The sequence below is a fragment of the Oncorhynchus masou genome, chromosome 28, assembly GCF_036934945.1.
Source record: "Oncorhynchus masou masou isolate Uvic2021 chromosome 28, UVic_Omas_1.1, whole genome shotgun sequence".
Lineage (NCBI taxonomy): Eukaryota > Metazoa > Chordata > Actinopteri > Salmoniformes > Salmonidae > Oncorhynchus > Oncorhynchus masou.
The window spans coordinates 16,058,412-16,073,941 of NC_088239.1; the positions used below are offsets into that span (position 1 = coordinate 16,058,412).

The window sequence follows — 15,530 nt, forward strand, 5'->3', positions numbered from 1 at the left end:
ACCATCAAACATCCTCAGTCCTCTGAGTCATCAAGGCGGTCTCAATCAACACCGTCTCTGGAAGATGATGCCATTTCAGGTCCGTTATGTCCAGATATGTCTCCACTTATCTTTTCAGAGCAAGGTCACCAAGCTTGTGATGTAATGACTCAGTCAGCCCCCTCAGTGTTGAAGACAGTAACAGTGTAGCAAGGCCCCGGTGACGGGAGTGTTATGGCCCCGGGAGTGTTATGGCCCCGGAGACGGGAGTGTTATGGCCCTGGGAGTGTTATGGCCCTGGAGACGGGAGTGTTATGCTCATTGATCCCTCTAATGATCCTAATGGAGATAGACTTGCATGTTGACAATTAAAGGAATTGTGTTGGTCTGTACTGCCATTTGGTTTGTTCGGTCATTGATGTATTTTGTTGCTGGGACGTAGCATTATTGTGTCATTTGTCAAGATTAAGACTACTTAATTCTGTCAGTGCAACGTTTTTGTGAATATTCTTGACATCATATTCTAAACTCAGCAAAAAAAGAAACGTCCCCTTTTCAGGACCCTGTCGTTCAAAGATAATTAGTAAAAATCCAAATAACTTCAGATTTTCATTGTAAAGGGTTTAAAGACTGTTTCCCATGCTTGTTCAATGAACCATAAACAATTAATGAACATGCGCCTGTGGAACGGTCGTTAAGACACTAACAGCTTACAGACGGTAGGCAATTAAGGTCACAGTTATGAAAACTTAGGACACTAAAGAGGCCTTTCTACTGACTCTGAAAAACACCAAAAGAAAAATGCTCAGGGTCCCTGCTCATCTGCGTGAACTTGCCTTAGGCATGCGGCAAGGAGGCATGAGGACTGCAGATGTGGTCAGGGCAATAAATTGCAATGTCCATATTGTGAGACGCCTAAGACAGCGCTACAGGGAGACAGGACGGACAGCTGATCGCAGTGGCAGACCACATGTAACAACACCTGCATAGGATTGGTACATCCGAACATCACACCTGCGGGACAGATACAGGATGGCAACAGCACCTGCACAAGTTAGACCAGGAACGCACAATCCCTCCATTTGTGCTCAGACTGTCCTCAATAGGCCAAGAGAGGCTGGACTGATGGTTTGTACGCCTGTTGTAAGGCAGGTCAACACCAGGCAACAATGTCGCCTATGGACACAAACCCACCATCGCTGGACCAGACAGGACTGGCAAAAAGTGCTCTTCGTTGACGAGTCGCGGCTTTGTCTTACCAGAGGTGATGGTTGATTTGCGTTTATCGTCGAAGGATTGAGCGTTACACCGAGGCCTGTACTCTGGAGCGGGATCGAGGTGTAGGGCCCGTCATGGTCTGGGGCGGTGTGTCACAGCATCATCGGACTGAGCTTGTTGTCATTGCAGGCATTCTCAATGCTGTGCGTTACAGGGAAGACATCCTCCTCATGTGGTACCCTTCCTGCAGGCTCATCCTGACATGACCCTCCAGCATGACAATGCCACCAGCCATACTGCTCGTTCTGTGCGTGATTTCCTGCAAGGCAGGAATCTCAGTGTTTTGCCATGGCCTGCGAAGAGCCCGGATCTCAATCCCATTGAGCACGTCTGGGAACTGTTGGATCGGAGGGTGAGGGCTAGGGCCATCCCCCCCCAGAAATGTCTGGAACTTGCAGGTGCCTTGGTGGAAGAGTGGGGTAACATCTCACAGCAATAACTGACAAATCTGGTACAGTCCATGAGGAGATGCACTGCAGTACTTAGTATCTGTAACAGTCAGTACATTGACTGTTACTTTTGATTTTGACCCTCCCCCCCCTTTGTTCAGGGACACATTATTCCATTTCTGTTAGTCACATGTCTGTGGAACTTGTTCAGTTTCTCAGTTGTTGAAATATTTACACATGTTAAGTTTGCTGAAAATAAACGCAGTTGACAGTGGGAGGACGTTTAATTTTTTTTTGTGAGTTTGTAAGTGTGTGCTGGTTGTGATGCCGTTAGCCTAGGCCTGACTAGTCAGAATAGTATGCCACCAGAGACATTTTGAGATGGAGGGACAATGTCAGGGATTCATAGAACTCTGAGAGGGAAAAGAAGACTTCTTCCTCATGTCATTCTTTGCTGAGGATATGGGCCATCCCACAAGACTGCAAAATCTTTTGGACTTCCCCTGAACAGGAAATGGTGGCTAGTGGATGTTTTTCAGCTTTTCAGAATTATGATTAGCACTTGTGTGCATCATTAGGGGAATTGTTGTCAGAAGGCGAGGGGAAATAAACTGGTTCAGAAAGAAGTAGTTAACAAAGAGAATAATCCAAATCTAGTCAAAGCTTATCCTTCGGACACTCCCTAAGCCAGCACTTCTATCCCAGTAAACATTCACTTTTTCTTTATCAGGCCTTGTGCTCGACAAGGAGGCACTTTGCTCAGAGCCTTGAGGCAGTTATCAGAGCAGGAGCCTTCTAGATGCTAACATGTCTAGCATCACTGTTAAACATGGAAAGCAGAAACAAGCTTGCTGTCTTTGTAACTGTTCCTTACTGCTCCATTCCCCCCCTCCCATAGTGTGTTGGGGGGGGGGGTGTGACTTTGAACACTTTCAAGCCCTGAAAGTAGCCCATCTAACCCATCCTGCTCTACCACTCAATAATGTCTGACATGCAACAGGCTCCATCACTGCCTAACTTGGGCAAACATCGAACTGGACAATGAGGATGTAAATGAGGTCTTTACACTCAGTCAGCTGAAATGTTACATGTCTTTTATTTCCCCACACAACACTGGGCAGAAGACCAGGGCTCATTGTGTCCAGCCTCTGATGCTCTGGGCTGTAGGGGTCCCTCTGTTTGGGCCACAGACTCTAATAGTTCTACGCATTGTGTGCTGGTGGGTGTATTGGTCATGCTTTCAGAAAATTATTAATCACTTGTCTGTTTTTCTTGTTTTCTTTCTTGTTAAGACTCTTAAGAATCACAATTCTAGACCGTAGATGATCACAAGTACTTTTCAAAAAATGTTTTTTATGACACTTGTTGGATGGGTGTACTTTACCATAAGATGGCAGTTTATTTCTGTGCCCCCCCCCCAAAAAAAAACTGCTCTATGTGAAGTTCCAGCATCTCCACCTCCCACCCCACCCTCCAGATGAATCACTCCCTTGTAGGAGCTCATGTCCCCAGGCAGTAAGGCAGGCAGAGAATCCATGTAGTGAGATCCCAGTACTGCAGGAAGAGGGGGAAAAAAACAATGTGACTCTTATTTCAGAGGGGAGTAGTAGTGGGAGAGGTGGTGGGGGGGGATGGATGAGAGAGAGGGGGGGGAGAAAGGCAGACCAAGACATGATGTGAAGCTGCTGCTGTGGGAGTTGTTTCAATGTAGCCGAGTGGTTCAGTGCTGTGCTGCACGGCCGGTCATATACCCCCGGGGGCGCCATGGACCCCCCCTGCTAGAAGTTGTGAGAGCCCCCTCCTACCCCCGCTCGCTGTCATTCACACGTGCGGTTCTGGCAAACAGCTGGCCGCGGAGTACCTGATTGGGCAGAGAGCAAGGGGGCCGGTGCCCATGTGGGTAGTAGGGGCTTAGGCACTGGGCGGCTCAGTGGGTGAGTGCGAGTTGGTGACGGCAAATAGTTGGCCGATGTTGTCTGGCCTTGTACTTTGGCCTGCATCCTCACTTTAGAGTGTTAGGTCATCTAACATCAAGAAGCCAAAGAAGGGGTTGGAGGATGGGGGTTAGGGGTTGGAGGATGGGGGTTAGGGGTTGGAGGATGGGGGTTAGAGGTTGGAGGATGGGGGTTAGGGGGGAGGATGGAGGATGGGGAGGGTTGGAGGATGGTGGTTAGGTGTAGAAGGACTGATACAGATAATACCTGGTGGTGCCTCTGCTGAACTGATCCATCTAGTTTTACACTTTGCTAAATGTTGGCAGACACACACAGAGAGAGGCAATCCTCTACAAGGAGGAGGGAAGAAATGGTCTTGACAGCCACAAATCGTGTGTGTGTGTGTGTGTGTGCGCCTTAGTCCCCAGCCCAGATGAAGGGTGTATTCTTCTTGGCTGTACAAAGAGCTCCATTATGGTGAGAGTGGTGAAGAGGCCTATCCTCCCGACCTGGGCTGTGGTTCCTCTGCTGGGAGAACCCCCACCCCCCTCCAGTGGTTTGTCCTGCTCTGTCTCCTCATCAGACATGGTGGCAGGCAGACAGACAGACAGATGATGCTTCACGCTCCAGTTAAAGAGCATCCCAGACTCATAGGGATGTAGCATTTTAAACACAAAGACCAAGTAGTGTCAAAACATTTCACTCACATTTCACTCGCTGCATTTCAAGCAGTTATTGTGCGAAATGACTTACTGCAAATGTCTGAAGTGGCATACTTTTTACATCTGACAAACAAGTAGACCAAACTCATCCCAGCTGTGTATATTCACTGTGTACACAGTGCTCTATATTAAGATGAACGCTACTGTCTGTAATGACTGACTGTGAATGGCTGAAATAATTGTCTGCTTTTTAAGATCTGACACACAAGCAGTTCAGATGACTACATGGGTTGGGAGATGCTTTGGGTGGGCTTTTTTCTTTTTTTTGTGGTATGCCTTTGCACATAAGTTTTCATGTAGGATGGGCTAATCCGTGTGACGAGAGTGTGAGTCTTGTCTGAGGGACTTGGTGTGTTGGGTAAGTCCAGGCTTAGGCAGGTATGGCATGTATGAGCTTGTAGGCCTGAAGGCAGCCCCCCCCACAACCTACACTCTCACGTATGTACACACACACACACACACACACACACACAAAAGTGCTGAAAAACTGTGAGGGTTTGCGAAAGACAGCGACACACCCAAGTGCGTTGTTGTAACACTGGGGATGTTGTTGAACTGAGCCCATCTCTTTTCACTTCAATCTCCCCCAATATGTTATGTGCCTCAACTGTTGGTGTGTCACCATTTTATAAAGAATCTAACTAGTAGGCTTCGAGTTATTGGTGCTTGGCTTCATGTGGATACAAGGTGTCCTGGACCATATGTGTAAACCTCAGCAACAAATGTTGTGGGTTGGCGTCGAGTTGGGCCTCATGGCCTAATTCGGGTGAATCGAAATGCCAACTGGAGGATGCCCCATATGCAAATAGGAGCAGACCATCCCATACAGCCTTAATGAAACAAAGTGCTTTTACAGGCTGTTCTGCTGTTCATTGGCTTGGAATACTGATACGGTAGTCAATGCCTGTTGGTAAACTAGACTATTAACTGACTTGACTTAACAGTGCTTTTAAGAGCTGCACATAAAGTGTGTGGAGCAGAGCAGCATTAATACAGCAGGCTCTGTTGTTGGATGTGCTGCTGCTAGCTGCTGTGTGTGCATGTGCGCGCGCCCCAGAATTTATGGAGTGGGGCTGTCACTGCCGCCCCTGAATGAATGTGCCATTTGTTGCACAGATAGACAACTGTCAGTGGAGAGCAGTCCAGGCCCACTGTGTCCTCTGTATGGAGAGAGAGACCCATGTGACTGATAACGGGGAGGTATACTATTTATTTTTTTGTATTGATGAAACAAATAAAGTTGTGGAACATGAAGTACAAGTAAGAGCTAGACTCATCTTTACCACAGACCTTTACCGGCCCCAAAGTGTACTGTAAAGGTGCGTGTGTGTTTGGGGGAAGGGGAATGGTTGCCAGAGAGGAAAAATGAGCAGAACAGGATAGGTAGCAGACAAACAGAGAAAGATGGATGGGTCTCCGTCTCCCTACATAAAAGTATCTGCTAAATAAAGGACTGGGGGATGAACATAACAAAGGGGGGGGGGGTTAAAAGCGTACCCTTTCTGCTCACCGCTGTGATTTACTCGTGGCGGAGAGACGTGCCAAATAAGTAGCTTGCTAGCAGGGGCTATTTATTCTCAGCCTGTTGGGGATGTCAAGCCAACTCTCCCCTACATCTATCTGGCCTTCAGAGAAGACCTTGCTTCATGTCCCCTTTTGATAAAGGAATAGGCTAAGGCAACACAAGTACACAAACACACAGCAAAAGGAACTCAAAAGTTATCTCTTTGGAAAGTAGTCAGTCCCTTTTTTTTCTCATCACTTTTATTTGTAGGAATGTTTTTAAATGAGCATTAGCTTGTAACTGTAGTGTAGCTGGCTAGCTGTTATGTGTTTGTGGCACTAAGGGCACATGCAGTACATTGCAGCCAGTTAGTTATCTGGTCGGTGCGGTTGGTTGGTTCCACGCAGCTGTCAGTGGGGCTGCATGGGATCTGTCAGGACACAATCTACATCTGCACTCTCACTCTATGTAACTGGCACCCACCACAACGTCTCTGTGTTTGTGTCGTGGGGGGGGGGTCTGTGTGTGTGACGTCTATAGCCTAACTTACATAAAAGTATTTTTGTGTTTGAGTGAAACTAGCAGTGATGGCCTACTGCTTTGTCAATAGAGTAGTAGGATAATCTGGTTGTCGTTATCTCCCCCTACATATTTTCAACTACTGAAGATGTGGCTGAAATAGGAGCTTATCATGCTCCCCAACACAACCACCCCCACCCCACCCTGTGCTCCCAAGTGGCGCAGCGGTCTCACTACAGTCCCTGGTTCGAATCCAGGCTGGATCACATCTGGCCGTGATTGGGAGTCCCATAGGGCGGAGCACAATTGGCCCAACGTTGTTCTTAACTGACTTGCCTAGTTAAATAAAAAATAAAAAGCAGGCTCATGTGAGCCTGTCAAACAAGACTCTACTCTGGAGAGTCAACACTCACTCCCCAGAGTGGCCTTGCAGCAGACCTCCAGTCCCAGCCAAGGCAGCATATGTCCCATTTAGGGCTTGAATAAAGCCCTGTCTTTTCTCCTCCAGGAGAGAAAGGCCCCCAAAAGTCCCTGGCTGTCGCAGGCACCTGTGGCTGGCTGACAGCTGAGCCCCTGTGTTGCCAAGGACCCTTGTTTCCAAACCCTACTATGCCACCCTTGATCTGTGAAGTGTGTTTGTGCCGCTGGGCATCTTGACAGCTTTCCTCTGAAGCATCCAGTGGCTTATCGTCTTGTTTTTGTGTTAGTGAAATGGTCTACAGTGCCTTCAGAAAGTATTCACACCCCTTGAGTTTTCCACATTTTGTTGTGTTACAGCCTGAATTTAAAACTTTTATTAAATAGAGATTGTGCCACTGGGCTACACACAGTAACCCATAATGTCAAAGTAGAATTATGTTTTTAGATTTTTTAAAACAAATTAATAAATGATAGTGTCTCGAGTCAATAAGCATTCAACCCCTTTCTTATGGCAAACCTAAATATGTTCAGAAGTAAAAATGTTCTTAAGTCACATCATACGTTGCAATAATAGTGTTTAACCAATGCCCCGGTTTTCCAATACCTTGCAAAGAAGGGCACCTATTTGGGCAACCGGCTGGCCACAGGTTGTGGGTCTAGTAATGCCTCTTGCACTGCTTTTTGACCTCTTTGCCACTCGGGAGGCCCAACTCTCACAGCTTTTGATACAAAGCCTAGAATATACTGTATGGTACATTTTCCCATGCTTTTATCAACCATACTTTTATCCATAATTTTAGCATTCCACCATTGGCTAAGTGAATCTTTTTATATGGGAAGTTATAAAACAATCTTACATTCTGGGCTGGAGGCAGAATGGTAGCAGATGAACATGCAGTCTGTCATTCTTTCATAATGGGCTTTAGGTTCAAATGTGAGACATCCTGAGAGACTCTTTTTACCTCACAAGAACTGCAATCTCTACCCACCAGTTTCTCAGTGGGTTTCACAACTCTTTTTTTTCAGGAATCACATTGATCAGTCTTCTCACAGTTCAAGTTTTTCTCTGATATAAAAACACACACAAGGAACTCAAGACCACATTAGGAATTGCCACACGTTTGACACGTGTGCTGGTTGGTCAGATGACTTCAATTTTTTGCATTGCTGTCATTTTTGCTCTGAAAAAGTATTCAAATGACTTAAAAAAACACCATGGAAAAACATTCCCTACTCAATTCCTCATGATGCTGATCGACAAGTTTGATTTACGTAGCTTATTTAGCTGAGGGCAAGTCACAAATAAACAACTTACACCAAAGTTTTTGATATTTCGATGTCAAAGTTTTTCTTCTGAAAAAAAATAAAACATTCATTAGAATTGTCTTGCTCATTGGAGAAAGCAATCTCTCCAATGTAGTCAACATGCTGGTTGTTGTGCACTGTTTGTCTCTATAAGGATGCTTAGACCAGAGCGAGGCATGGCTTATCCTGTAGCATGGGTTAGATTTGACTGGAGAGCCAATGAGCAGTTAGTTAGCTTCTCCGCTCTGGCGGCAGCAGAGAGCTGGTGGAAACAGACACGGGGCTCTCTTCCTCTCTAAACCATAATGGAGGAAACTGGCTCGTCTAGTTTGTCCAGATGATCCTCCCTCCCTGCCTCCACCTCTTCTCTTAGTGGGCTGTGCACTGCAAAGCCATTCATCTCTTTCACCTCCCTTTCTCTCACTTCCCTTTTCTCGGCCTCCATCTTCCTTTTTGCATCTGTCTGTTCCCCCCACACCTCTCTCTTCCTCCTTTCTCTCTCTCTCTCTTCCTCCTCTTCTCTCTTTCTCTCTCTCTCCTCCTCCTCTTTCTCTACCTCCTCTTTCTCTCTTGCTCTCTCTCGCTCTATCCACCCCCCCCTCTTTGCCCCCTCTCTCTGCTTTTATCTTAACCTTTCCCTGCTGTAACTGATATAGCAGGGATGCTGTCGTGTAGAGCAGGCAAAAAGTGATATCTCCCTGTGCCAACTGCTCTGCTCTCAAACCTCCAGGCTTTAGCACTTGTCTGTGCCTGTCAACCGGCTATGAGAGCAGCACAGCAGCATTCTTACACACACACACACACACACCCCCATTGTCACTGGCTCTAGTTCTACTCCCCATCCTCATCCTGTAAACTTTTTTTTTTCACAAGACTGCTCTCTACATAATAAAAATATACCAGTATGCCGTTGAGAAGAATTGCCTATCTTGCATACACTAAAGCTATTTTAGGCTACTTACTTACTAGCAGAAGCTCTAGGTGCCCATAGGTCCCTCCATGGGTTTAAAGTGTCTTAGTGTGGTAATTAGGCTAGCCATAAGCAACAGAGGCTACCAGTTTAGTGAGGGCTTTGTTCTGCCTGCTGATGAAACAAAGTGATAAACCTCCAACCAGTAACAAGCTGATAACTGGACAGCTCAGTTTACGTGCTTGTATCTCAATTAGCACTGTTGAGACTGTTCTTTTTAAAATTATATATACAGTACCAGTCAAAAGTTTGGACACACCTACTCATTCAAGGGTTTTTCTTTATTTTTACTATTTTCCACATTGTAGAATAATAGTGAAGACATCAAAACTATGAAATAACCCATATGGAATAATGTAGTAACCAAAAAAGTGTTAAACAAATGAAAATATATTTTATATTTAAGATTCTTCAAAATAGCCACCCTGTGTTGTGATGACAGCTTTGCACACTTGGCATTTTCTCAACCAGATTCATGAGGTAGTCACCTGGAATGCATTTCAATTAAAAGGTGTGTCTTGTTTAAAGTTGATCTGTGGTATTTCTTTCCTTCTTAATGCGTTTGAGCCAATCAGTTGTGTTGTGACATGGTAGGGTTGGTATACAGAAGATAGCCCTATTTGGTAAAAGACAAAGTCCATATTATGGCAAGAACAGCTCAAATAAGCAAAGCGAAACGACATTCCATCATTACTTTAAGACATGAAGGTCAGTCAATGCGGAAAATTTCAAGAACTTTTAAAGTTTCTTCAAGTGCAGTCGCAAAAACCATCAAGCGCTATGATGAAACTGACTCTCATGAGGACTGCCACAGGAATGAAATACCCAGAGTTACCTCTGCTGCAGAGGATAAGTTCATTAGAGTTACCAGCCTCAGAAATTGCAGCCAAAATAAATGCTTCACAGAGTTCAAGTAACAGACACATCTCAACATCAACTGGTCAGAGGAGACTGCATGAATCAGTCCTTCATGGTCGAATTGTTGCAAAGAAACCACTACTAAAGGACACCAATAATGAGAAGAGACGTGCTTAGGCCAAAACACACTAGCAAAGGACATTAGACGGGTGGAAATCTGTCCTTTTGGTCTGATGAGTCCAAATTTGAGATTTTTGTTTCCAACCGCTGTGTCTTTGTGAGACACAGAGTTGGTGAACGGATGATCACTGCATGTGTGGTTCCCACTGTGAAGTATGGAGGAGGCGGTGTGGGGGTGCTTTGCTGGTGACACTGTCTGAGATTTTATTTAGAATTCACGGCAATTAACCAGCATGGATACCACAGCATTCTGCAGTGATACGCCATCCCATCTGGTTTGCACTTAGTCCCACTATCATTTGTTTTTCAACAGGACAATGACCCAACTCAATTCCAGGCTGTGTAAGGACTATTTGACCAAGAAGGAGAGTGACGGAGTGCAGCATCTGATGACCTGGCCTCCACAATCACCTGACCTCAACCCCCGTTTGGGATGAGTTGGACTGCAGAGTGAAGGAAAAGCAGTCGACAAGTGCTCAGCATATGTGGGAACTCTTTCAAGACGGTTGGAAAAGCATTCCAGGTGAAGCTGGTTGAGAGAATGTCAAGCGTGTGCAAAGGGTGGCTACTTATATTTTGATTTTGTTTAACACTTCTTTTGGTTTCTACATGATTCCATATGTTATGTCATAGTTTTGATGCCTTCACTATTATTCTACAATGTAGAAAATAGTAAAAATAAAGCAAAACCCTTGAACAGGTGTGTCAACTTATGACTGATACTGTGTGCGTGTAATATATATATATATTTATTTTTTTACAGTTTGAAACAGGTAGCCATAGCACTTTTTTTTTTTACACCTGCAAGTGTGTAGGCCTAATGAAGTAGATTTGAGACTTTTTATTTATTTTTATGTGCATTGATCAGTGTCTAATCATCTGTATCAACCCTTTTTGCACCACTTGTATAGCTTAGTTCAAACCAAGCTTCTGTGGTGGGTTTTATATGTAGGTTAAGTTATTCTCTGCTCCAGAGTAGCATGGCCTTTCACCTGTCCGACAGCTAAGTCGTGTACGCAGCAGGTACGGTGACCCTGCTGCACCACAGTTAGTGTCCTGTGACGTGTACACAGACCAGGACGCGCATGTAGCATTTCATGTGAACAGGACTTGAGATGCTTGGGGACACAGTCCACTGGTCGTGGCTAAACAGGCATTTTGAACCGAAAATGTCTTCTCCGCCCAGTTCCATTATAACTGCCTCTCTTTCTGCCTCTTAATTAGGCCCTCTTACCAGCCACTAATCTGATAATCTCTGTTCTGTCCCTCCTTTCCTCTCTCTCTCGACCCCTCCCCCCTCTCGCTCATCCCTGTCCTCTCCCGTCTCTCTCATCCATCCTATCTGTCCTGTTTTAGCTAGCCATCTTCCTCCTCCCTCCCTCCCTTCCTCCCTCTTTTTCTTATCCATCCTTTGCTCTCTCTCATACACAGATCCGTACGCACGGACACACTCCTCTCACGAGACAACTCCCCACAACACCCTGCTATAGCCACCATTTAGAATGCGTTCTCCCTCCCCTCCCCCCTCATCTTAGTTTTTCCCACCCCCAAACCTCTTTCACAAAGTAGATAAGCTGTCAGTGGCTCTGCACTGTAATGCCTTGTGTCCATCTATCCTTGTTTGTCTCACCTATTACCATAATAATCAGCTGTCAACAGCTTTTAGTGCTAGTCTGACATGTTGGAAATAAATGCCATAATGAGAATGACTGTCTCGTGTTGGGTTCTTGGTTGGGCCTCCGTTTCAACTCGCCATCCTGCAAAGGGCCACAGTTTCCTGGTTTCGCTGTCGGCAGTGTGTGTGTTGGTGCTCAGAGACAAGTTTATGTGATAAGAGTACACGTTGTTTGATTAATTTACAGCTTAACAAGGCAAGAAATCGGTCTACTACCTCTGAGTGTCACACACACACACAAAATCTGTCATTGCATGCTGCTCTGGTCTAAGATGAGAAGGCTGGTGTGTGTGTGTGTGTGCATGCGGACGACATGACTGTGTGTATTGACGGCGGTCTCTGTGCTCTCCCTGCAGTGTGAGCAGTGGGGTGCTGACACTCGAGGTGGGCAGGCAGGCCGTGGTCTCCCACCCAGGCCCTGAGCTCCGAGCCCAGACGCGTTTTTGCCCTGGTCTCTCGACGGGTAAATATAAGGCTCTCTCTTCCATCCATCCCACCACTCAATACTGTAAACTCCCCATATACTGAAGGCTGTGCTTTAAGCTTCACTCAGCATGTCTACTTTTTTTCTCACTTTATTCGTTCGTCATCCGTATCCTTTTTCACATTTTCATATGTTCTTCCATTCTTGAGCTTTTTTTTGAGTTTTGACATTCATCAGTTGCTTTCTATAGACGTAGGTGGAGAACAGTACAAGTTAAAGGCATTCTAAAGACTCATTTTGCTTCATTACCGATTTGGGATGAAATCGTGTCATTGTTTTCTTCCAGTAGTTTTGGTGTGTGCGTAGAGCACACTGATACTCACTGTGGCTAGCACTCAAGTCATTGTTCAGGCTCTGCGCTATGTGCATGGCATGCTGTCATTTCTACCCTCTCTTTATCTGGCTGTGCTTTTGTTAAGAGGAGTCCTTTACCTCAATTCTTTGTCTCACACACCCCACCTCCAAAGTGTGTAGGTAAGTCACACAGATTACACACTTTGAGTCACCACTCTTTGCCTTGTCGGCAGTATGGTATTCCCACCTCCCTCACCCCTCTGATTGTTGGGTCGGCCCTTGGATTGATGGGAGTCAGGACTGAACCATTTGAGTATGCACCAATTGTTTTTATAATTTTTTTTATTTTATTTTTCATTTTCTACCATTCTCTCAGTTCTGTTAGGTGTCATATTTAGACCTGAATATAGGCTACTGCCATGATTTTATTTACATATTATATGCAGCTGCAGCATTTTATTGTAAATGTGTCCTATAAATTAATTATTGATGTCAAAATCCTGGGCTTGGCCATCCTATCTTTACACGGATTAATTAATGGTGTTCCTATACTTATTGTACAGTCTGCCTGTCCCTAGTTAGGCTAAGAGCTTGTGTAAAGTGTGTTCTAGAGGAAGCCATGTATCCAGTAAGAACATGTTTGGGTCCCAGCATGCATACGGTCTGTCTGAAACAACTTCCCCGTAACTACCAATCGCATTCATACTGAGGAGAGGAGGGGCAAAAGAGAGAAATGAACAACGTCCTAGAAATCTACACAGTATTACAATCAAGTGTTTTTTTATTTTTTATTTATAACAATTGTGAATATTAGTATAAAGTGATTGTATGAGCACCTCATTGAACTTTGACTACCTCGAGTTGTGTGGGTGAAAGTATGTGTATACTGTTATTCTGTGTCTTGGTGCATGAACTGTGGCTTTTTTTTTGTGTGTGTGTGTGTGTGTGTGTGTGTGTGTGTGTGGGGGGGACGGAAGGACGGACACGGGGGAGAGGGGACGGACGGAGGACACGGGGGGAGAGGGGGGAGAGGGGACGGACGGAGGACACGGGGGGAGAGGGGACGGACGGAGGACACGGGGGAGAGGGGACGGACGGAGGACACGGGGGGAGAGGGGACGGACGGAGGACACGGGGGAGAGGGGACGGACGGAGGACACGGGGGGAGAGGGGACGGACGGAGGACACGGGGGAGAGGGGACGGACGGAGGACACGGGGGAGAGGGGGACGGACGGAGGACACGGGGGGAGGGGGGACGGACGGAGGACACGGGGGGAGGGGGGGACGGGGGGAGGGGGGACGGACGGACACGGGGGGAGGGGGACGGACGGACACGGGGGGAGGGGGACGGACAGATCGGGGGGAGAGGGGACGGACGGACGGACAGATCGGGGGGGGGGAGAGGGGAGGGACGGACGGACGGACAGATCGGGGGGGGAGAGAGGGACGGACGGACGGACAGATCGGGGGGGGGAGAGGAAGGACGGACGGACGGACAGATCGGGGGGAGAGGACGGACGGACGGACGGACAGATCGGGGGGAGAGAGGAAGGACGGACGGACGGACGGACGGACAGATCGGGGGAGAGAGGAAGGACGGACGGACGGACGGACAGATCGGGGGGAGAGAGGACGGACGGACGGACAGATCGGGGGGAGAGAGGAAGGACGGACGGACGGACAGATCGGGGGGAGAGAGGACGGACGGGGGGGAGAGAGGGAGGAAGGGACAGAGAGGGCAGGAAAATATATATTTGGCTGAGCTGTGGGTCTCGACAGAAATTTTCCGTGGCCACATTGTTCCATGGTTGGTTGAAACACACCCCTCCCATCTCTTCCTCTCCTCCCATCTCTTCCTCTCCTCCCATCTCTTCCTCTCCTCCCATCTCTTCCTCTCCTCCCATCTCTTCCTCTCCTCCCTCCTCCCATCTTCTTCACACCAGAGCCCAGACCTGTGAGAGGAATGCAAGCTAGTGGAGCTTCCACATTACTGATGCTATCTGCATGGCTTATCAGATCAAGTTTAAACTATTTGTGGGTATGTGCATGACTATTGGTAGCCCTGGTAGGTCTAGATGTAGGTGTGTGTGTGTGTACACGTCTCCTTTATTAGTCCAAGGAGAGGATTGAATCCGGTTATGTTAGCAGTTTGTTTAGGAGAGATTATCCTAACTCTCATTTGTCACCGTGGGATGTGGTAACTCACTTCTCCCTGCCTAGCAACTGACTCTGTTGTGACATGCTGCCGATACTGAGCCAAGAACTTTCACTTTAGCAGTGAAACAAATATCCCGTTTTATTGAATGAACTGCGTGTGCGTGTGTGCGTTGACCTGAACACATGGGAGATAGATACTTGCGCACTGTCAAACCATTTGGGGAAAACGACAAAAATATATTAAAATCCCTGAACACAGCCATATAGCCTAACGCATGTTAAGCATTTACCATAGGTATAGCCTTAGCCTATTCTAAAAGGAGGAGGAAGCGACTGAAAGAGGGATGGACAGAGACGGCGAGAGTGAGAAAGGGAGACGATGGAGGGGAAGGGGAAAAACAGGATGATTGAGAGGAAGAGGAAACAGAGAAGAGGCTCTGTCCGTTCCTGTATGCCTCCCCCTCCTTGCCTCTGTAAACATTGTACTACACCGACACCCTGACCTTTGCTCTGTGAGAGGGGGTGGAAGAGCGACAGAGCTAGAGGCATTGTAGATGGATGTGGTTTGTGTGGTTAAAAGTGTGAATTTTCTCTACCTGTTGCATTTGAGTTGGCCCTACCTGTTGCATTTCAGTGTGTGTGTGTGTGTAGGTTGTGTGTGTGTGTAGGTTGTGTGTGTGTGTGTAGGTTGTGTGTGTGTGTGTAGGTTGTGTGTGTGTGTGGGTTGTGGGTGTGGGTTGTGTGTGTGTGTGTGTGTGTGTGTGTGTAGGTTGTGTGTGTGTGTGTGTGTGTGTGTGTGTGTAGGTTGTGTGTGTGTGTGCGCATGCGACATGTCAGGGCAGGGTAGTCTGAGGGAGAGGG

At 46.8% G+C, this 15,530-nt stretch overlaps 1 protein-coding gene across 4 annotated transcripts in view; it reads left to right on the forward strand.

The window, feature by feature from the left end:
• The window catches only part of LOC135517260 (ras-responsive element-binding protein 1-like), a 78,392-nt gene that overhangs the window by 14,833 nt on the left and 48,029 nt on the right, over positions 1 to 15,530 (forward strand). The window contains exons 2-3 of one of the 4 annotated variants that reach the window (XM_064941396.1): positions 10,372 to 10,581; positions 12,090 to 12,196. The exons of 2 other annotated variants lie outside the window; for them this stretch is intronic. The gene's annotated coding sequence lies outside the window, so the exon portion shown is untranslated. The remainder of the gene's footprint in view (positions 1 to 10,371; positions 10,582 to 12,089; positions 12,197 to 15,530) is intronic. One more of the 4 variants, XM_064941397.1, reaches the window with a different exon arrangement.